We start from the raw sequence: 24,897 nt of genomic DNA, 5'->3' as shown, positions 1-24,897 counted from the left end.
TGTTGCAACAAAAAAGGTAAAGATGGGCAGGTATTTCATTTCACTGGCTCTGACTATAAAATAGGTGCACAAAACAAATCTAACAACCTAACTACCAACTTGAACACAATGGTCACAGGAGAGAGATGCAAAATAGTAAGTGCAGTTGGGACAAGGCATACACAGCCCAAAGGGATTAAAAAAAACAAATAACAAGCATGGTTATTGTGCTACCTAGAATGTGAAAAGTTCTTTTCATATGGCAATGTGCAGTCCTCTCTTATTACTCTCCAACACTACTCAAAAATATTGAAAAATGGGAGTGCTGTCATTTTCATAGTAATAGAGCCATACTGAGTTACATTCGCTTTCTACCTTGTCCAAAATTTATAGCAACTTGGGCTCTAATAATGATGCAACCACTGAAAGAAGGTTCAAGAACCACTGGAAAAAAATGAATTGCCAATTGACTTTATGTATGTATGCATTTAATTTAAAGAAAGATACTGAACAATTTAACCTCATGCACTGATAATGTCATATTTTCACTGGAAATTGAAGGGTCTCAGTCACAGAAACACTGTCTTAGTCAAAACTCAGAAAAAAAATACTTCTAAGAGTGGGAGAAAACTCAGCTACAGTTGGTAGAGAACAGAAGCCACATTAAAGAACTGAAGTTTTCCAGACTTTGAAACTAGAGGCTGTGTTTACATTGCAATATTAGCTATGAAGCTGTTGTAACTTTGTAGACCTGGAGTGGTATGTTACATTTGTATAGTGAAGCTGATACGAGCAGGATGCAATATTTAGGGCACAAATAATTACACTGCACTTTGACACAGTGTCTTTTGTGCACAGTGATGTAACCTGGTGCTTGTTTTCTGTGGCTTAGGTCTGCAAGTGCAGAATCAATGTGCAGGTGAGGTGAACAGACAGAGCTACCACAGAGATAATACAATTGTGCTGGTTTACCCAGCTGTAGAATTTTGTTCTGTCGGTTTCCTCTGGTGAACTTACGAGTCCTTCAGAAGCACATTTACTTTGGGGGGGAAAGCGAAAGTGAAAAAAAAAAATCATCTTGGTGTTAAACATTCTGTTACCCAGGTGGTTCTTTTTGCCTTTTTTGGCCTTGGTACATGTTGTGGTTTAACCCCAGCCAGCAACTAAGCACCACGCAGCTGCTCACTCCCCCCCATCCAGCGGGATGGGGGAGAAAATCAGGAAAAGAGAAGTAAAACTCGTGGGTTGAGATAAGAACGGTTTAACAGAACAGAAAAGAAGAAACTAATAATGATAATGATAACACTAATAAAATGACAACAGTAGTAATAAAAGGATTGGAATGTACAAATGATGCACAGGGCAATTGCTCACCACCTGCTGACCAACACCCAGCCAGTCCCCGAGCGGCAATTCCGCCCCCCACCACTTCCCCATTCCTATACTAAATGGGACATCCCATGGTATGGAATACACTGTTGGCCAGTTTGGGTCAGCTGCCCTGGCTGTGTCCTGTGCCAACTTCTTGTGTCCTGGCTGGGCATGAGAAGCTGAAAAATCCTTGACTCTAGTCTAAACACTACTGAGCAACAACTGAAAACATCAGTGTTATCAACATTCTTCACATACTGAACTCAAAACATAGCACTGTACCAGCTACCAAGAAGACAGTTAACTCTATCCCAGCTGAAACCAGGACAGTACAGAAGAAGGTTGTGGTTGTTGTTTGTCTTTTTGTTTCAGAAAGATTCTTATTATGTCATTATGCCATTTTCTTTAAAAGAGCAGCTCATGCTCATTGGTATGTTCTGAGGATTTTGTGCCACTCCACTCATGAGAAACTGACATATACATGGATGAAAGGAGTAGCTATCCTGGGAGTACAATTGTTGTGTGCAAATGAGCAGCAGAAAACAGTGAAGTGAATTTAATGCTAACTTAGTTCTTATCACATATTGTTTCTTTTCATTGCTATCCACTCTGTGAAAAGCAGTAACCATGTCCTCATGCTATTTGCTTTCCCAGTTTTTGAAACAGTGGCTTATACCAGACACAAAACGTTCTTTATTCTATTTCCAGCCTCCACAGCTATATCTATTAATTTCTATGTTGTCTGCTTTCTCTAGTGCTTCTCATAGGTTTCTTGGGCTGCCTTGTTTGGGTTCTCAGGTCTTTTGCAGAAACTCTGTAATTCTACATTGACACAATGATTTGTCTGCCTGTAATTAAGATGATTCTAGTTCTCTGCAAAACTTACACCTCTTTCCTGTGATATGTCCCTCGCTATATATTTTTCAGTTTATGGATTTGTTTCCAATTAACCCATACTATTTTTATTGATGGTAATTGCAACTTAACAGCACTTTTACTATGAAGGCAGTGAGTTATTGATATGGAACATGCTCCTTTATAATGATGTCCTAATCTCTGTCTACTAACAAGAGTGATAAATGTATTATTAGCTGTGCATTTACTTTCTTACAAGAAATAACAGTAAAGAAAAAATTGAGGTTTGAAGTGTCTAATCAAGTATTGTTATTCTAAGCACTTTTCAGTCAAAGAGTAATTTTCTTGATTTTCCTAGAAGACCTTTCCTTGTTCAGTATTTAAGTAATTTATTTCCATTATTTCCATAATTAAATTATTATGAAGTAAGTAATAAACTATTTAAAGGCTAATTGTTTTCCTAACTTGCAAGAAACATGTATCAGAGAACCCCAGAGCAGTATTTATTTTTCAAATTTAATTTTTTTCTTTCATAAAAGAAGAATAACAAAGACAGGTATAAGGCAGTGTGTTCATCTGATGGAGAAAGGCATGTAGAAGAACTGAAAATTCTTACAATGAATCTTGTCTTCTCTCTTATCCATGCTTTGGCATAGGAAAATTACACACTGTGCCAGGATTTGCAAGCTGCAGTCTCATTACCTCATTCTAAAATGGTCAATTGCTGTCTTTCTATGTCCCAGTTTCACTGTGAGAAACGCGTCTAAAGATTTCTAGGAGACACAATGTGCCTATTAGATGCTAATTGTGTAACTGCCAATGTACCTGACTCCTACTGATTCTTTACTGATCAGCGGAGTGCCATCAGGTTATTCACTGCTGACTTGATATTTACAGTTATATATAAATGTTGTAGTCCAAAAAGAGATTTTCATTTTTCTATAAATCCTTCTAAGACTATTTTGTTCTTGCTATGAAAAACTTTTTTATGGCTCTTTCAGTCTTTAGTCAGATCAATATGGGGTTTTATATCTTTGTCCTTCTGTTCCAGCTTCTTTACAGAGCAACAGTGTAGTTCAGAAATACTATTCAGGGCAATATAACTAACTAAATTTCAGTCACCTCTTAATCTCCTTTCTATTCTCTCTTCTCATCTCTTAAATTTTTTTCAATGGTTGATGGTAAGCTTTTTCAATGGTTTATGCAAGAGGATACATAAGATAAGTTAGAAGCCAAAAAAATTTCTGAACTTAAGGCCGTCTTTGACAATTCATTATACTAAGGCATGAATTTTCTTCTAATACCTTTCATACTGACCAATCAAATAATTCCACTCTTGTAGTATGGAGGAGGAAGAGGAGGAAAAAAAATCATTGCTTTTGCCACAAACTTCTATTCAAGAAGAAGGCAAAATAATTTCTGAAGTCACTTACTGTTACAAAAATTTACTATAAACAAATCTTTTTTGGAAGTTCTTGCATTTGGCATGTTTTGTTTTTCACAGATAAACTGTGTTTTATTACTGTAACAAGCTTACTGGTCTTTTGATTATACATGTAGGTGATTTACTAACACATAAGCTTGTATTTCAGAAAGCAGGTTTTTTTTTCTATTATTTCTATTATGTTCTTTTTTTTCTATTATTTGTTCTTTTGTTTAATCTCAATTTTATTCAGTTAGTCCCCTGCAAAGGACATGAAATAAAGTGACGCAATTTGTTAAGCAATCTTCCTCTATAAAGACACAAAAGAGAACCAAAATGGAAACACATTAAAATTTTCAGTTAGAGAAGGAAAGAAATATAAGGTTAGTTAAGACCCTGTATTGAGGCCTAAGAATCTCCTGAGAATCTAAAAGTCCCAGACTACATCAGAGCAAGCCAGCAGAGAATATACTAGTCTATCACAGGGTGTTCGCAAAGGTAGAAGCAATGGTTTGACACTCACATGAAAAAGAAACATTATCTTAAACAAACAAACAAACAAATATTTGATAATAGTATAAATAAGTCACTGTTTCAGCAAAATCATTTGAGTCACATCAGATAAAAAGAAAGAAATGTAATTATGTTCTCTGTCCTTCCAGACAGCAGAAAGATAGCTGGAATTAACCTTCTGTTGGGTCACTGGTGCAAAAAAACAGGCAGAATTTGAATTCAGGAAGCATATTTTTTTCTCTGTACCAATGCCTTCCAATGCCTACAAGACTGTGAATGTATGTGAAAGGATGCTATGAGTATGGGAAAAAGCTGCACCCACTTAAACAGTGCAGTTACAGACACGTTGCCTTTTTCCTCATGGGAGCTGAAGGACACAACATGTGCCTTTGTGTGGCAGGGTGATTCCTGAAAGCTGCCTTGGGGCGAGAAAGTTTGACACTGACACTGACACAGGGGTGCTACTTGCTGGGAAAGCCAGCACTGTCTACCTGGAGCACAAGGGTGACATAACATTCTTGTTTGCTAACCTGATGAAGATGTCTGACAATTAGTTCTGTTTTGAACCTATGCTGAATCTCAGTGAAAAGCCTGTACTAAGACAAGGTGGAATGAGCACTCAAAAGCCAGAGTTCAAAGGGAACAGGCACCCTGTATCTTTTGCCAGTAAATTGTCCATATGCAGTGGTGTGAGTGGGGAAACAAAGAGAAGTATGCCATAAGCTAGGTAGTGTTTTTTTCCTTTCTGTTTCTTATTTCTGAATGTCAACCTCTTGCTGTGTTGTGGGGGGAGTAATCACATGCAGACTTCCACTGCAACTTGCAAAAGCCTGTCAAAAATGCGTTGATTGAATGATTGGTGTCATCTCTGTGAGAAAGTGGCCCCCGGCTCACAGGTCGTATCAAATTCTATGCTCAGCAGGAGCTTGGTGTGAAAGCAAGATCTTTCCTTTTCATACCCCTGCCTTTCCCAAAGCAAGATCATCACATATCTTAATTTTTCCACTTCAATTAATCAGTTTCCAGCACTTACGATGTAAAAATTTGAGTGACCATGAATAGTAATTTCCTGTTCTTTATTGTTATGAATCTAATTTTTGTAAAATGCTTTATACTGTTAAAGTACATATATTTTCAGCTGCAGCTAAAATCTATGTATTTGAAATACCCAGTTCTGATAAGAAGTGTATGTGATTACGGATCACATTGCTCTTATGAAAGCAAACCTTTACTAAATATTTCAGACTGATCCAAAGTATGTGATTGTTTTGCTCTCAACAGCAAATTTCCCTTTGATACATGCCTGTGTGTATTCACAGCAAATTGAGTATTCAGGAAATACTGGACTGCTGGTGTAGTTTTGTTTTCTCTAGGCAGAATCGTATCAAGAAAAACACTGTATTTTTCCATGCATCTTCTGTATTTCTCTGTAAAAGGAGCAAGCTATTCCTTTTAAAATATAGTCTTCTCTGAAAAGAAGTCCCTGGATAGCTCACATAAATTTGGATTCTACAAGAGGAATGAGAAACAAAAGAGATGAAGGGCATGAAGACATTGTCGGGTAAACTTCCTTTGTAGTACTCACATGTATGGAACTATTACTGTTGCTGAATTGTAAAGCTGCTTTGCAGATGATTTATAGATTACACTAAATTAAAATACAGTTCTTTTTCAGGAACTGTTTTATGTTATACCTTTATCATATCACATCATCATCAGTACAGGATGAATTTAAATAAAATAGAATGCTACAATTCCTCTGGAATGCACAATCAAAACATAGTAGGAAGGCCACAGAAAGCAATCTGGATCTTTTAAAAACAATTTACAAACTACAACAACTGATTAGAGCTCTGCTCCTTATCCTACATTCTCTTCTGTCATCTGACTTCTGAATGACTGTATGAGCTCCTTGTAGATGAAGCCTTGATATATGTCACCATTAAACAGCAGGATATAAATGTGAATGATTATGTGCTGCTGCTGCATTAGAATTTCTCACAATACTCACTTGTTAGCTGAGATTGGTATCTTCCCCATTGACGGTAGTTTTTAGCATTACTTCAAATACATCTGTCATGTCTTCCTCTATGCAGGCAAATTGAACAAATGGAGTACTGTCCTTCCACAAACTGATTAGGTAGGTGCCTCAGTAAGAAAAGTCTGCATAGACGGAGTCGGACAGTTGAATGGCATGTGCACAGCTGGGACATGTTAGGTAGAGCGCATGGAGTAAACAGCACTGCCAATTTATAACTGCTGAGGCCTGAGCTTGTTTTCTTTGGCAATTATTATTTTTCTTTCTAGATGTTTCCATCCCTGACAGAATGACTAATGTGGTCACAGATTTGCTGTCACTCTTGCAGTTTCTTTTCTTTCAATATTCCAATTTCCATTTGGGAAAATAAGGCAAATCTTTTGTCTGAAGCACAGTTCTGTATAGCAGAGGATATGCCTGCCTCCACTATTTCTTCAGCATGATTCTGTTGGTGTTCTTTAATCCATTTCCTCTTCCTCTGTCTCTTCTAGTGTTTTCTTGCCATGTTGTGGAATTTAGTAGATAAAAGGTAGTAAATTATTGCTTTGTTTTAAATATTTCCTCAGTACAGGCACTCCAGAGCACTATAAGCAGTAATACTCCCCACAATCCCCCACCAATTCTAACAGCATAGGAAGGAATAGAAGTTAATTAGAAGTGCAACTAATTAAATAAGATTTAATTTAATTTTTAACACTGTAAAAGACACTGTATTTTGAATCCCCAAAGGAAAGTAATTCTGCAGCCAAGAAGCACTGACATTAGTACGTCAGGTTAAAAGGCCCAGATCTTTTTATTTTACTTGTACAAAACTTGCACTGAAATTTATGAAGTAAAGCAAGTAGCATAAGCTTCAGGCTCCACACATAAGATACTGTGAAATATAGAACCTGAATTTACATTTACACAAAATCCACTGCAAATTAGGGTAAATGGTTGCAGTAAGACTCGACTCTGTCTTGTGAGACAAAAGGTTAATCAACCAATTCACTAAAAATGGCAAAGTATAATGAAACATATCTAGTCTAAACAACGTACCTAACTATTGATTTTGTAAAAGCTGAAGATGGTTTGTGTAATCACTGAAAGTTATGGTAATTGATTGTATCATCTTACCTGGAGGTCATGACTGTTAAATAATATATATTTCTAGATAACATATTTACCTTAATATAGTTTTAACTTAGGTATCCTTGTATACAACACCTCATTTGAAGGGGCACCCAGAATAAAATGACACAACTCCAAACAATCACAGTTATGCCAGATTTGCCCCAGATGTTATTAAATGTTGGTACAATAATGAATGATCTTTTGTCTAATACTGAATGCATTTACTAGATGTTATATCATACCATTGCATTTCTTTGGAGCTGATGAAGCAGAAAGCTGACAGTCTTGTGACCACTATGAATTCATAGGTATTTTTACGGTGTACAGAGAAGACAACAAAGATCAGTATCCTTTTGCATTAGGCATCCAGAAAAAATAGAAGCAAACCCAATCCCACAAAAAGGTTTTTCTCTGAGGATGAAAAAAAGGAGGTAAAGGATGTTGCTCTGAGCTGAATTAACCAAAGCATTTCATTTTAATTTTTACTTTATTTCATTTTACTCTTTTAAAAAAAACCTTAATCTTGAAGAGACATTACATATTGGTTGCTTGTTTAATCAAATGTGGTCAGAGGATCATTTATTCCAGGACTGCCTGGAGTAAATCTGGGGATCAAGAGAACCACAAGACCTGTCAAAAAAGAAAATCTATCTGCTTACTTTACTAGGCAAAAGACTGTGTGGGCTGTGTTTTACATTTTCCTGTCCATGTTGTTTCATAGATTTCCCTTTCAGCAGTCTTCCAGGTCTCTTTCTTTCATGTACTACCATGTGCATCTACTGGGTGCAAACAGAGCACTGCATTTATTTAGATGTATTGGATAATAATGATTTTGCTGCTAGATTTCATCATCTCTTTGTAGTACTGGAATAATTTGCAGGCCAAATTTGACACTCCAGCTTGATGCTTGAAGGGGAAGATTGATGCATCCTCTCCCAGCTATAATGGGCCAGAGCAAACCTGCAGTCTCCAGGATTGTGAGACCTCCCTCTTCACCACTATCACATCAACACTTCCTTCACTACCCCAGAACCTTCTGGTAAGGAAGCTTCACTGTAATTTAGGATATACAGTGACCATAAGGTACAGATTTGGGGAAGAATCTGGATTACTTCAATGTCTCTTACCTGCTTATAGTGAGCCATGTTTGCTCTTGGTCTTACACATATACAGAAAAGTTTCTCAGGCAAGAGGTAATCAAATACATACTACCTAAGCCATTGGAAGAATGTAGCCATCCCTGTTAAGAACAGAGTTTCTCAGCTGTCATGAAAATCTTTTCTCTTCCATCTTCATCCAGGCATAAGTGAAAATATATTCATGAAATCCTATGCATAAAGCCATAGCACTGAGTTTGGAAAATTTTGCTTCACTTGTGTCAAAAGAAGGGGCCACGTGAACTGCTCCTTGGAACTGCCCAGTTTCATCAGTTGATGTGGCACCCACGGGTGGCCAGTCTCATCAAAAACTATTAAAAAACATAATGAAGAAACTAAATCTGAATCACCATAATGCACACTATTGGACTGTTAGTGATCTGTTCTGAGGAGTGGATGCTGTCCAGGTATGCCAGTGATGCCACAATATACTATAAGCAAAGCAGGCCTCGCAGAGTACATCACAGATGGCTGTGTGGATTGGGAGTAGAGTCTATCAACATGTTATGATATTTTCACATCTCTAATAAAAGGTGCCAGGCAATCCAGCAAATCACTGAGCAGGAGGCATGCTGTAGACAATAAAATACTTCATTCTTCGGGGATGGCCAGATTGCAAAAAGTGTGTGCCACAAGACTTTACTACCTACTGAGAAATGAGCTGTGTGTGCAAAATGGAATTTTGTTTACAGGAGACTAAACAATAAACCTGATAGAATTAAGAGTTAACATCACAACAGTGATTCATGCTTCAAATCCAGGGCATGGGCAAGTACAGCTAGGTGGTACTTCTCTTGAAAAAGAGAAGAGATCAAGCTCAGAGTAACAAGTGAAATATGAAGACTATAGTAATAAAAAATAAAATAAGTGAAGTCTCCTGCAGCTAACTTCCACTGGCAGGAAATATTTTTCTGCTGTACATTTGTAGTATTGTATCAGTGAAGGAGGGCTTTATGGAAGTCACAAGAACTGGAACCTGGAGATTGAAGGTGCGTCTTGCAGGTGGCATGTACGGTCAGATAATATGCTACAAAATTCTAGTGATTCTCCTCCCTTTGGGAGCTGGAATCAAAAACTTCTTCAAATGCCTACTCACAAAGCAATAATTAAGCAAAACAATTAAAAGAAACAGTAAAGAAATCAACCATGTAGGCAAGACAATCTGGAAGACATTCTTACCTGGCATGTCAGCCCATTATAATACTGTCACAGATATTACACAACTTTTGTGGTCCATTCAAGAGCTGGTGAGCTGAAGAAATAGCCCTCATCTTTCCAAAATAAAGGGCAATTTGCTTAAACTTATGAAGGAAGAACAGCAGAGGGCAGCAACTCAGAGAGTCAAATGAGTAGAGTAGTCGAGTTTCTAATTTAGGTGACAGCATGTGCCATCAAATGAGTGGTTCTGGACTGAACCAGCAAATAGCCTTTATAAAGTAGTGGCAAAAGAAAACACTTAAAGCTACAATAATTGTGAATTACACATTAAGACAATGAAAGACATGGCTTTGTGATAATGCCATCTTGACAACAGAACTGACATCTCATTGTAAGACTAAAAATTGGAAAGCTCAGTGACTATCAACTAACATGAAGACTTATAATATCTTTCAGGAAGAAATTAAGTATAGGTGTAAACGCACAGATAAATAGGACGCTGGAAAGCAAGGCCTATTGTGAAATAGATTGTCCTTTCCTTTTATACTAGTTTCCACCCTGGATGTAAAACAGATTACTGCTGAAATTGGTATATGTGTTCCTGTGTAAAGCCTCATTTTGGGTGAACCACCATTTTAAAATAAACTAATATATTGCTGGTTGCACGTTGCTTTGCCTGTGCCCCAAGTGACTCCTTTTTGGATTGTCACCTAGTTTGCATGCTTACTGGAATCCAGCAACTGACTTGTGCTCTGGTATCCATACTGAGAGTTTTCCCTAGGGTTACAGTTTAATTTTTAAGACGTCTTCATTTTCATGCTTAAAAAAAAAAAAGCAAAAAAAAAGCCAGACAGCACTAAACATGAGTTAGAGGAGGTGGAAGCTTTTATACTGTCACCATGAATAATAGAAATCCAGAGTGCTTACACATTGCACAAATGTTCTTCCAGTAGATTTTCTAAACTGCAACCATATGCTTGCAATGCAAAAATATCACAGGGAGTACTGTCCTACTTATTACAGCAAAAAACAGTGGGTTTTAGCTCTTCTCAGTTAGGCAGCAGTGTAATGTAGTTAAATCAGCAAAGCATTCCCTAGAATATAAAATCCTTGTAAAATTAAATAGTTGCATTATTCTCTGATACCTCTGATATATATTGTCCCTAGTAACAGGGACCAAGAGAGGTTCCCATGGAGAATCGTGGGGTACAGAGATAAATAGAAGTAACAGAACAATGTGAAAATAGGCTTTCTCTTTGCTTGTTTTAAAGTGATGGAGAGTGAAATAATGAGCAAAGAATGATTGCATGATTTTAAATACATAAAATTACAAAAGCATTGTGTACAGAGCAGGTCAGGAGATTATCTGAGGATGGTACAGTGACAGCTGTTTCTGTTTTATTATATAGCAGAAGTAAACCTGTTGGCTTGTGAAATTCCCCTTTTGTATTTCTAGCACTAACTACCAGCAATTACAGTATGATACTAGAACATATGGCAATGTAATTGAAGGTGTGGCAAGCAATCAGAGTTAGGTGCTTAGGGCCATATGTTCCCCTCCACTAAGCAGAGTGGAGGGAAGCAGATGGGAGCAAGTTAAAGCGAGGTTCAAAGGGCTGGCATAGTCCACCCAAAAGGCAAAGGCAGCTAAGTCACACTTCGGTGTGTGTCAAAGTGGTGAGCCTTTAAAGGTATGAGCTGGAATCAGTGTGTTGTCTCTTAAGATCTAAATCAAATTTTGAGGTGTGTTAGCTCTGAGCAAGGCTGCTAGCTGAATGAAAATGGGTAGCTGCTGCACCACAGTGTGTTTCCAGAGACTATTCTCATAGATCAGCACTGGGTGAATAAGCCACAGAGCATGCCAATCAGACAGCAAGTGGCCAGGAAAGCTGTGTGCAACAGGCATGGGCCATGAGTCCCTTTCTCCCTACCCTGACATCAGACTGCTATGAAGTATATTTTCCTACAATTGTTCAGATTTGTGGTCTCTGCTCATTTATTTGTCTTCCCTCCTTCTGTCTCAGGAGATACTGCAGCATTGTTTAACTCCAGCCATTTTCAGGCTGTCTTTGGCAACATTTGGAAATTGAGATAAACCACAGCCTGTTCCACTTAATGACTGTCTTCCTTCTTTGTTACCCTTCTTGTTTCTAAAATGAACATAAAGCCTACTTTCAAGTTAGAATAGCAGAAATTTGCACCAACCTTTCCTTAAACTTTTGACTAAACACATTCATGAAAGGTGTGGTAAGGTCAAGTCATAATTGTTGTGTTTTGATTTCAAAAGGTTATCAAAGCAGAAGTTAAAGAAATAAGAAATTAAGGAAATTAAAAGAAATTAAAAATTAAACCAGTTAGTGTTTTCTAACAGTATAACCTCTTTCCTCCAAAAACAGTCTTTATCTGGGAGTACTCAATATGTGAGCAATAAGTCAATTTTTAGTCAGCAATTGATTTTAGATCATTATCTCTATCCAGTATCACTTGGTATCTGTGCCTTCAGAAAATCAATAGCACAATAACTATCTTCAGTATATGATTCACTATCATATACACTACGTATAGAAACCTATACTAAGTATTCATCATTTTTATTAACATTGAAAAAGTATGCTGATTTTTTTTCTGTAGTGGGAACTAACCTGTTTTTTGTGGGGAAAACAAAAGGAATGTTTTTCTTATTTCACTGCATAAAATAAATTGAGAACATGATTTCAGTGCTAAAATCTGGATTTCAACATTACCCTGCATCACACAGCTACAGAAACCAGCAAACGTACAACTATGCCATCAACCAACCCTGCAATTAAGAATTTAAGTATTCATAAGACGTTTAAGAATGCACAAGCCAAAAGAGAAACAAACAAACAAAACAGCAAAACCAACAGAATTGTAAATCCATACCTACCACTGCTGGGTGGTTTATTTTTCCCACGTTTAAGTGACATCTTCTTCCACTTGGCGTTAGGCACCAGCGACAGTGAGCAGGTTCTTCTCCAGCAGGGGGCAGCATGCCACACGGTTTTTCCCCTCTACAGGCGGGCTTAAGGTATTAACAATGTGATTTACTAATTAGCACCGAGCTTTGCTGGTTACAGACTGTTGTGTAAACCAAAACAGGCACAGAAGTGCTAGTTCCGTGGACGGTCTGCAGGACTTGGCATAGATACAAGACATCAGTAAAGTATCAAAGAGGAAAAAAAAAATCATTATTCACAAAAATTATGGTATGTAGTATGGGTTAAGACCTCATTTTTTAATCAGTCCTCAGCCATTACTGCATAAGCGCTTAAGATAATAAACACCAGATTACTACTAGTGTCCTTGATGTGTTGCAGACATGAGGCTGACACAGTGATAAAATGACACCATTCTCTGCTTGCAAAGCTGTTCCAGGGTCTTTATCTTGTACAGTTTCCAGCCCAAATGCTCACACTGAAATCAGTTTTGCTAAAGACCGTTATATCATTAAGGCATTGAGTCTGAAGACATGTTTTTGTGCTAGATATTGCTCACAATTGGGAAGACTTATCTTTAGTATTGGTCCACCAAAGGTCAAAAGTGAACATAATTATCCCAAAAGCCTTTTGTTTATAGATGTGCCCCTAGGATCGATACGATTGTCACAAAGGTGTGCTGGAAATGAGGAGGGCACTTGCAGTATTTTGCATAATTGATTCTACAGTTGATTTAAAGTGCACTGATTCTTACTTCTTGGTTTTTTAAAACTCAGTGCCATGAGTGAGAAGATTCCAGTTAATGCTTAAGAATCTGTTTTACCACATAATTTCCCTGCCATTCTAAATAGACTGTTTTGTCCTTATTACAGTATAAATTAAGGAGAGCTGAAGGAAAATTGATTATTAATTTCCTTTAAAGCAGCAGAGCAGAATTAATGATATCACAGTTTTCTGATGAGGATGGGTAGTTTCTTAAACCAAACAGAAAAATAGCTCTAACTGCTAATCAATTACACCTGGATTAGGAGATATTGCTAGCAATTAATGGTCATGTAGCACTGAAATCAATGAGGCTTGTCAAAAGAAATAATGAGGCCCATAGCATTTCCCTGTTCAGCTACTGTAATCTCAAATTATTGGATGGAAAAAGAAAGTCCCTTACTGAAAGTGAGGAAGGTTAACTGTATGCTGAAAAATGTTAGGACGTCCAGAAAAGAGGATGGCCCAAATATTGCTGAGCTCTAAAGATTAATTAAGAGTGAGTTTCTGCATAACCTTCATATTGCAAGGGGGGGGACACAGACGGACGGACCACAAAACCAACAACATTTTACTTTCAGTTAATTAATTGTATTGAAAGTGGGTCACATTATGATTTTGCATGATGTGAAATATGCAGATTTTCAAGGTTTCAACATTAAACCAGGTGACAGCAATTTTGCTTTGAAAGTCTGAGTTTGAACCTTAAACTCAAAGCAAAAATTGATGAGGAGGGCACAAATCTACATGGATAAATCTGAATGAAATGTTTGTGTAGAACCTACAAAGCCAAAGGTTAAGTTTTGCTGAGATCTAGTAACAGCAAAAAAAGCGTAAAGTTACTCAGTTACATTCTTGCTAAGACATGTCAAAACCAACCTAATTTTAGGATGGTAGAGCAGCTTCTGCTGTTTATTTCCCTGACCACCACCTTTGAAAACAAGTCTTCTTGTACAGTAATTACCTACCTAAATATGGGTTTCCTCCTTGGCTGGTGTATTCAGGTTTGTGAATGTTGTCTGTTTCCTTTTCTGAAAATGAGTGCTGCCAGGGAAGATTTCATTCACAATAGTCACATGTGTCAACAAAAATGCAGATCAAAAATCACAAAGCACTTGCAGGGGTGAAGGAGTATGGATTTACATACACCAGCCTTAACAGTCCTGTAGACTGGATATTCAAAACAGTTAAATTACATACAAATCAATCCTCAGTATTTTCAGAAGATGACTGTCAGTGTACTTAATGGTCCTTAAGAACACCTAAAATCACACCTGGAAGTCAGATACTTACTGTGTAGCCTGGTGCATTAAATTCTGAGGCTCAGGAAGAAACTTCATTTGGGAATGTCCAGAAGATCTAAGGCATGGCCTGCATGCACGTGGTTTATTCATCTCTACCCATAGCTCCCTGATCATATGACAAGGGATCAAGGGAGACCAAGTTTTAAGTGTAAAGCTAGAAGGAAATTGCAAAGAAAAGGTCAAGTAAATAGCACAGTGAGGGTTATAAATGCTCTGCATGAAAGCCACAGCGGAGCAAGGTAGGAATCTGAAGGACTAAGATACAAGGTGCTGAACACTAAGTTATAGGAATTCTTTGGCCTGCTGCTTAGTTATTCTCCAAGAGATGGCATCCATTTCAGAGTCTGGATGCATAAAACAGCAGTTGGTACAAACAAATGCATTGCATACCCTGACATACAAATAGATGAAGAAATGATACTATGATAAACCAACACTGCTTGGCGTGATCAAATCTTCCTCGGAAAGTATGCAAACTCTCCATGTTCTATGGCTATAATGCCTAACACTTAAAATACTTTTCATTGTTTATCTATATACTCATAGAACATGAAATCCATGAACATTTCTTTAAAATTAATTGCGTTTTTTTAAAAACAGTTTACAAGGAGAACATATGTTATGGTGTAACATTTTATATACTGGGGAAGAGTTGAAATTGCTTTATTAGTCCTCTGAGTGGCATTTCCTTTGGTCTTGTACAGCCACCAATATATTGTATTGGTCCTATTTTTTTTTTTTTTCAAAATCTGACAGAAAACAAAATCTAGAAATCTCAGAAAATGCAAGAGTAAAGTCTGACCTTTGTACACTCATACCACCAGAGAAGCCAGGTATGTGTGACCAGGAGTAACCGGAATGTCCCGTATGCATCAACACTAAGAAGCTCTTTAGAAATTTCTATGAAGTCAAAGAAACTATAAATCACTTAGTTCCTGAATTCATTGTTAGCTAAGTTCCATCTCTTCTCCCTTTACTAACAAAAATTATGGCTCTCAATACACTTTTAGTAAGCTTCTTCTGACCTGAAATAATTATTGAAGGAGGAAAGGTGGGAGGGAACTAGGTGTACATCTGTTAAGAAAGAAAATTTTTCTCCTGTAGCTATTGCATTTTATTCACCTTCCTAATTCTGTTCTTATGAATGGATACACAGGTCTCATCTGGGTATCTGTAGTTCTGAATGTACCCAGTCATAATAAGGATACCCTGACTATCTCCACTCAGTCCATGGTAGGAAATGAAGAAGAAAAAGAGCAACCTTTGCTAATTCAGTCACTTAAGGTTAGTTTTTGAGTCTAAGTTTTCTCTTGTTGTTCAGCAACCCCAATTACCAAAACCTCAGGTTAGCAAGGCTCAAGGTTGACCAAAGGTCAGTTAAAACCTTCAGACATCAATGAATACTGTGAACTGTGCTTTTAGTTCAACTTTCTTTCCTTATGAGTTAGCATGTCTTAAATCTTCAAAATAACATTATTTGTTCATCAAGTGAAAATTTTCCTTGCATTTTCCAATAGTGTAGAAATCAGGTGCCTTATCTCTGATACTCTTACCTACTAGCATAATATGTCTTGTTTAGGGACAAAATTACTGCTTCAGCTCCTCTATATGTTCCATGTTCATCCCCTCTACTGGCCAAATCCTTTTCCTTTAAATATTTGCTAAATGAAATAAGACTTTTTGAAGTGATTTAAAATATACAAATTAATAAATTACTTACCAGAGGAAACACTGCATCAGACCTTAAAGTCAGTACAGATTTTGCTTCTTTTACAACTGCAGGATTATGTTTAAGATTTCATTTACAAAATATAGTGGAAATGTATGTATGAGATACAAATGTTCTCCAGCATTTCACTTTTGCCAGGCAGCAGAGATACAGCATAACACATTGTTTTCCCTCCCCCTTCTCATTACCTTTCTTAATCCTGTCATATCTTATTGGCATCATGGAGACGTGGTGGGATGGCTTCTATGACTGGAGTGTTGGAATGGAAGTATACAGAGTCTTTAGGAAGGAGAGGCAGGGGAGACGAGGTGGGGGTGTTGCTTTCTATGTCAATGATCGGCTGGAGTCCATAGAGCTCCACCTGTGGATGGATGAGGAGCTGACCGAGAGCCTATGGGTCAGGATTAAAGGAAGGGCAGGGACAAATGACATTATAGTGGGGGTCTGCTACGGGCCACTTGACCAGGAAAATTGAGCAGATGAGGCCCTCTACAGACAGATAGGAGCAGCCTTACATTCACAAGCCCTGGTCCTTATGGAGCACTTCAACCAGCTTGATATCTGTTGGAGGGACAAGACAGTAGGGCATAGGCAGTCCAGGAGGTTCCTGGAATATGTTGATGACAACTTCCTTCTCCAAGTGACAAAGGAAGCAATGAGGAGAGGTGCTATGCTGGAACTTGTTTTCACCAACAAGGAGGGGCTGGTGGGGAATGTGAAGCTCAAGGGCAGCCTTGGCTGCAGTGACCATGAAAAGGTGGAGTCCAAGACCCTTAGAGCAGCCAGGACAGCACACAGCAAGCTCACTACCCTGCACTTCAAGAGATCAGACTTTGGCGTCTTTGAGGATCTGCTTGGTAGGGTACCATGGGATACAGCCCTGGAGGGAAGAGGGGTCCAAGAAAGCTGGTTAATATTCAAGGGTCACCTCCTGAAAGATCAGGGGTGATACATCCCAACAAAAAGGAAGTCAGGCAAAAATGCCAGGACGCCTGCATGGATCAACAAGATGCTGCTGGACAAATTAGAAAACAAAAAGGAAGCCTACAAAGTGTAGAAACAAGAACAGGTAATGTGGGAGGAATACAGAGAAGCTGTCTGAGCTGCCAGGGATCAGGTTAGGAAAGCCAAAGCTCTGACAGAATTAAATCTGGCCAGGGACATCAAGGGCAACAAGAAAAGCTTATATAGGTACATCAGTGATAAAAGGAAGACTAGGGAAAATGTGGGCCCTCTCTGGAAGAAAACAGGAAACCTGGTTAGCCAGGACATGGAGAAGGCAGAGTTATCAATGACTTTTTTGCCTCAGTCTTCATGGACAAGTTCTCCAGCTACACTGCCCAAGTCACAGAAGGAAAAGGCAGGGACTGGGAGAATGAACAACTGCCCACTGTGGGAGATCAGGTTTGAGACCATCTAAGGAAACTGAACGTGCACAAGTCCATGGGACCAGATGAGATGCATCCACAGGTCCTGAGGGAAATGGCAGATGAAATGGCTAAGCCACTATACATTATATTGAGAAGTCATGGCAGTCCAGGGAAGCTCCCAGTGACTGGAAAAGGGGAAACATAACCCCCATTTTTAAAAGGAAAAAAAAGAAGACCTGGGTGGAAGGTGTCCCTGCCCGTGGCAGGGGGGTTGAAACTAAATGATCTTTAAAAACCCTTTCAACCCAAAACATTCTCTGATTCTATTCTGTGATTCTATATTCTCAGAGGTTTTCTAAGCCAATCTGCAGGGTCTCCAGCTGATGTTACATCCAGAATTTTAAAGGGTTTATTGTTAATTTTTTTTAACTTACTTTCATTTTCTCCTGCCTATAGCTTCAAACAAAAACACATGTCCACTGTCTAACACCATGTCTTCGTAAAAGTTTAATCCATGATTTGTATGTAAAATTCTCAAAGGAGGCCAGGATAACCAGGTAAACACTTCACAGCTGCAGGATGAAGTATCCAGCACATTGTAATATACCTAGTAAGCAGCAATGCACAGTACAAAAATATGTAATGAGTTGTCTAGAATGGCAATCCCAGATTGCAAAATATTTTGTATTTACATCTAGTAATAGGCATAAGTATGCCATTTCATTAGGTTTCAAATCTTCTTTTCAGTTTTTTTTTTGCTTCAGAATACCTCATGAAGAGACAGCATTTTTTTTGCAAAGCTTGCTCTTCTGTTTAGTTTGAGGAGTCCCTTGTCTTCATCTCTGCTTTTTTTCAGTCTTTGTTTAAAGAAAAGTTAACAGGGTAGATTAAAATGCTTTTACTTTCACATTATCTATATCACTTTTATCTTTTTTTTTTCTTTTTTTTTTCTTTTTTCTTTTTTCTTTTTTTCCTTTATTTCTTTCAGTATTGCATAGTTGATCTGTGTCTCTTTAGGTCCATTAGGGTGCTTGTGATGCACCTACTGATATTTTGAGCACAAATTAAACATTGGCAAAGGCATCTCTTATTCACAGGTATCTGTCCAGAACTTGACTTACAAGTCTGTGTCCTATGCTGCACTCTAATAACTTTGTGAGACAAGTCTGAGGTTGTTTCTGTGTGCTTGGTTTGTTAAAGAATTGTTTAGTTACAGTCAGTTTGACAGTTGTGTTCTTCCACACAGGTGGGAAAAGGGGTGTACAAAAGAAGCAAATCTTTATGCACAGACTGAGGTGTATATCTTAAATTCCCAGTATGGTGTTCTCCAAAAGAGTTACTTATAATGTGCTTTAATTGCCTCTCCATTAACTGTAAGCTGGATGTGCAATAGACAAAATGTAACTCAATCAAGACAATCTGAGGAAAACACTGTGAAATAAGGCATCTATATCAAGTAATAGACTACAGTGCCTATAAAAGCAAAGGCAAAAGTATCTTCTTTCTCATATGATGTGCACCAAGTCACAATTTCTCTTCTCCCTGAGATGATTCTTTCTTTGAAGGACAAGTTATGATTGAATCCATTGAGCAAAGCAAACTGACTTTCTCTTTGCTGCTGAAAATATTAGGAAGTTGTTGTACAAACGAATGCACAGCATTCATCAAGTATAGGTGTTATGTACACCAATGTGGACAACAAAAACATTACAGACATTAAAGGGTGAAAAAAGTAAGTATACTTGTAACATCAATATGTTTCCATTCCATGGCACAGAGAAAGCACATAGGTGTATTCCTTGGAAAATATTTTTGTGGTAAATTTCAATTCTTAAAGATTTTGGAATTTCACATGTGAAAATTTGTGGGTTTTTTTTTTTTGGCTTGTTTTTCTTTTTCCACTCTATACAGGCAACTAATGATGTTCTGAGGTTTTTTCTCAAATATATTTTGCAACCTCCATTCCTCCCCTTCAGATCTGAAACACTCACTGGTTTTCAGAACATCAATTTTCATAGGCTAGGAAATTTTGAAAGTTTCTGGAGCAGAGAAATGACAAATGAAAAACACAGAAAGGATTAATGGAAGTGAAACATAGCCAACAATGTAGGTTTCATTCTGCCAGATAGGTGGACAAACCAAAAGATTAGAAAAGGAAAAAAGGAACCAAAAGTCGAATTTTCAAAAGTAACTTTTAATAAATTCTAAAAACAAAATCAAAACCAAAACAAAAACCAACCAACCCACACTGAAATTTAAAAAAAATGTCAACATTTCCAGTGGTTGTTTTTAACAGGATAGAAATCACATGACTTCTTGAATAGAACTCCCACTTGGTAAGTCAACTTCATTACCTGTCAGGTTTATAAGCAGCTTAATACTACATTTACCACTCTATGCTTCTCTCAAAGCATATAGACATTGACAAGTGTCCTGGTTTTGGCTAGGATAGGGTAGATTTTCTTTCTAGTAGCTGATATAGTGCTATGTTTTGAATTTAGTGTGAGAATAATGTTGATAACACACTGATGATTTCAGTTGTTGCTGAGCAGTGCTTATACTACATCAAGGATTTTTCAGCTTCTCATGCCCAGCCAGCAAGAAGGCTGGAGGGGCACAAGAAGTTGGGAGGGGACACAGCCAGGGCACCTGACCCAAACTGGCCAAAGGGGTATTCCATACCATGTGATGTCATGCCTAGTATATAAAGTGGGAGAAGTTGGCCTGGGAGCAGAGGGTCGCTGCTCAGGAACTAACTGAGCATCAGTCAGTGAGTGATGAACAATTGTGCATCACTTGTTTTGAATATTCCAATCCTTTTTATTATAATTGTTATTTTATTATTGTTAGTATTATCATTACTAGTTTCTTCCTTTCCATTCTATGAGACTGTTATCTCAGCCAACTAGTTTTCTCCCCCATCCCACTGCGTGGGGTGGAAGCGAGTGAGCAGCTGCGTGGTGCTTAGTTGTTAGCTGGGGTTAAATCATGACAACAAGATAAATCAAACTTACCTAGCTTCCATCATACTCCAGTACTAGATCAAAATTACACTTATTTTCATATTACCAGTTTAAATTGGCATCACAGACAGGATCCCTTGAGACGAGAGTGCCATACTGTTTCCCCAATACCTGAGACCTCTCAGGAATGTAAGGGGAGCAGGCTTGTGTTGTGTTGTCTTTGAAACTTTATGTGCTGCCTTCCTGAGATGACTGCTTCCCTGCTTTGTGTAAGATGAATGATAGTAAAATTCCCCCTTTGGGGAATGAAGTTTTGTTTGATTTTTTAGAAAAACATGAAGCGCGACCCTCTGTGCCTGGGATAGACTGGGCTTAGGGAAATTGGTATAATCTGCAGAGCATTGTTGATCAGATGGTCGCTTTACAGGAAGAGGTTAAAGTGTGGTCAGGGAAAGGAAAAGCAATTGTCTCTGCCATTCTCGGTGCCAGTCTGGCTGCAGCAGTGGAGGATTGGGATTGCCACCTCACTTCAGAATCTCAAATTATTGAATCCCTCCAAAATCTTGTTCAGTCCCTTCTGCGACACGTGGCGGGATTAAAAGCACAACTTGAAGCAGAAAAGAACCAAGTGAAACATTTGCAAATTGCTCTTAAGGAGCAGCTCCTTGCAGATACTGTCCGTGAGGAAATTCCTCCAAGCTCAAAAATTGGCTACCCCTTGAAGAACCTGCAAGCAGCAAAAGAGAAAGTGGAGAAGTTGGAGCTGCCTTCATTGTGACCCTTAGTCAAAACTGAACATATTTATGATGATGAGCAGGACCAGTTCCCCCAAGTTACAACTAAAGAGGTCCCCTACACTGCCACAGAGTTGGCAAAACTAAAAAAGGAATTTGGCCGAACCCCTAAGGAGTCAGAAACAGCGTATGTGTGAAGAGTATTGTTGTCGGGGGTGGGGGGGATGACCAGATTCTGTTAAGTAAAAGGAGGAGGAAGGGTATTGGGGACCAGGAGTGTTTTTAGCTAATGGGGATTACCATGCCCCCGGTCTTTAACCCAACAGGCAGCCTATTGGGCGGGGGGTTTGAACCCCTTGGAGAGGGGGGATCCCCTCTCAATTATGGGGACTGTTGATCAATTAGTGGAGAGTGTGTAAAAGGCAGCTTGTCTGCAGATGATGTATGATCGAAAATTGGAGCCTACACAGGAGCCCCCGATGATGATGTTGGTGGCTCCTGAGGGAATGACTCCCTTTATACGGGGACTCCCTGATTCTCTGAAACCAATTGGTATACAATTACAAGGAAAGATATAGGTGATGCCCCAGGGCGAGAGTGTTTCAGCTGCTTTAGTAGGATTCACACCTGATCAGCATCATGACCCCCAGATAAGAAAATGTGGACTAGGGGAGAAGTGGCCCAGGAATTAATTAATTACGGGCATAAGGATGGTCCTGTTAACCCTTCAGCCACCAAAAAGGAATCCAGGGGCTTGAGGCGGGCTGAAGTAAAAATAGTTCCGCACCCTGGGAGTGATAAGAGAACACCCCTTGCTAAATCACTGGGAGGAAGAGATATCCCAAACAGATGGAATAGACTGTGGGCTCAGGTACACCAGAAGGGGATCTGGTGTGACTTAATGGATGGGTTGTCAACAGACAAATTGGAAAAATTGTTAACAGGGTGGCTTGATAAATCAGCAAATAAAAAAGTGGATTTTGAGAATACTACTCCCAGCGCACCCTCCCTGATAGATTTATCAAAACCAAATGCCACCCAAAAGCTGGCGGGAAACTGGATCCTTTGCCTTTCAGTGGTGAGCAGAGGGGTGAAGGTTGGATGTATATCAGACAGCTCACTGAAAACAGCCGGGGTGATTTATTAATTACAGGTGTTGTGGGGCCAAAACAAGTCCCGGTCACTTTTTTGGTAGATACTGGAGCTCAAATTTCAGCTATTAAAACCAAAGATGCTGCTAACTGCGGAATTACACCCTCCAAACAGCAGCTTTTTGTGGCAGATGCATTCAGCATTGTTCAGCCACAGGCATTAGCAATGGTCAGCTTGCGTTTGCCAGGAGAAGATAATGCCACTACAGTGACAATGGTTGTGTGGGAGTTTCCACTTAATCTTTTAGGACTCGATGTTTTAAAGGGAAAGACCTGGATTGATAATAAAGGGAGACGGTGGTCATTTGGCTCTCTCACAATAGATATTCAGCTGTTACAAACCACCATGCTGCTGCTTGCCCCTTCAAAGCTTACAAATGTTAAGCCCTACCCGATACCCTTGGGGGCCAGAGAGGGAATAGCTCCTGTGTTAGAAGACTTAAAGGGACAGGGTATTGTGATTCCAACCCATTCTCCTTTTAACTCCCCGGTGTGGCCAGTGCAAAAACCTAATGGCATGTGGAGATTGACTGTAGATTATCACAGACTTAATGCAAATACCAGTCCATTGACAGCTGCGGTACAGAATATTGCTGAGTTTACAGCTACAATCCAGGAATGAGCCCACCCGACTATGGCAACAGTGGATGTTAAAGGTGTGTTTTTTTATGGTCCCCTTGCAAACAGAGGATCAAGACTGCTTTGCGTTAACTTGAGAGGCTCAGCAATTTACTTTTACCTGACTCCCACAAGGGTATAAGCACTCCCCCACTCTAGCTCATCATGCACTAGTGCAGGAGCTAGAAGTAATTCAGACAGAGGAGGGTGTCAGTGTTTATCAGTATATTGACGACATTCTTGTGGGTGGGGATGAAACAGAAAAGGTTCAGAAAACTCAGGATAATATGATTTCTCACTTGAAAAGCTTGGGGCTGAAAATTCCACCAGAGAAAATACGAACACCCTCGAGCTAAGTAAAGTTTTTAGGAATTTGGTGGAAGGGAGGAATGACATGTATCCCCCCCGACACCCTTTCCTCATTAGATTAGATCAAATCAGATCAAAATTAAATCAAATCAAAATTAATCAAATCAGATTAAACTGCCAGAGTCAAAAAAGGATTTGCAGCAAGCACTAGGATTACTTGTGTTTTGGAGGAAACATATCCCTGATTTTTCAATTATTGCAAGACCCCTGTATGACTTGTTGCGAAAAGGGACTCAGTGGGAATGGACTAAGCCCCATGAAGAGGCATTGCAGTTGTTAGTTTTTGAAGCGACTGCCCATCAAGCTCTCAGTCCTATTCACCCCACAGACCCTGTCCATATTGAATGGGGATTTGCCAAGAGCAGGTTATCAATACATTTATGGCAAAAGGGCCCCGAAGGACCCACTCGACCTATTGGGTTCTATTCTCACAGTTTTAAGGATGCATAAAAAAGACATACTGCTTCAGAGAAGGGTTTGTTTGTAGTCAGTTTAGCCTTGAGAGAAGCTGTACGGCATATTCAACAACAGCCTATAGTGCTTAGAGGCCCGTTTAGAGTAACCAAAACAGTTTTAGCAGGAACTCCACTCCCTGATGGGGTGGCTCAGAGAGCCTCTGTGAGGAAATGGTATGCCCAGATAGAGCATTGTGACATTTTTACAGTGTCTGAGGGGGCAGCAAAAATGTTAACCATTCAAGAGGAAACAAGCCCAGATAGAGAAGTGCCTGAACTTCCTCCTGTAATACAAGTGCCCCCACACCATTTTCCGAACAATTGCAGAATGTTTGGTTTACTGATGCTTCCTCTAAACAAGAATGAAGAACTTGGAAATATCAAGGTGTAGTGCTCCGCATAGATGAGGACAAACAAATAATCACCGAAGAGGAAGGTAGTGCTCGAGTAGGGGAATTAGTTGCAGTATGGAGTGTTTTCCAGCATGAAGCTCAATCTGCCTCTCCTGTCTATATCTATACTGATTCCTATCCTGTATTTAAAGGCTGTACTGAATGGCTTCTGTTCTGGGAACAAAACGGGTGGGAGGTCAATAGGATACCTGCATGGCAGAAAGAAAAGTGACAAGATATTCTAACCATTGCTAGACAAGGAAAATTCGCAGTAGCCTGGGTGGCTTCCCATCAACAGGATAGCACCCCTGTTAGCTAGTGGAATGGCAAAGCTGATGACTTGTCCCAATTAGCTCCCCTCCAGAACACCCCAATAGCAGAAGACTGGGAGTGATTGTTAGAATGGCTATATGTAAAGAGGAAACATTCGGGGATCAAAGATCTCTATTGCGAGGCCCAGGCTTGAGGTTGGCCTGTTACCGGGAA

General features: G+C 39.0%; 1 pseudogene; it reads left to right on the top strand.

Annotated features, from left to right (window-relative positions):
• Positions 1 to 20,966: 20,966 nt before the first annotated feature.
• LOC104325675 (uncharacterized) lies at positions 20,967 to 23,199 on the top strand (annotated as a pseudogene).
• The last annotated feature ends 1,698 nt before the right edge of the window (positions 23,200 to 24,897 follow it).

The sequence above is a fragment of the Haliaeetus albicilla genome, chromosome Z, assembly GCF_947461875.1.
Source record: "Haliaeetus albicilla chromosome Z, bHalAlb1.1, whole genome shotgun sequence".
Classification (NCBI taxonomy): Eukaryota; Metazoa; Chordata; class Aves; order Accipitriformes; family Accipitridae; genus Haliaeetus; species Haliaeetus albicilla.
This window is presented reverse-complemented; position numbering and strand designations above follow the sequence as displayed.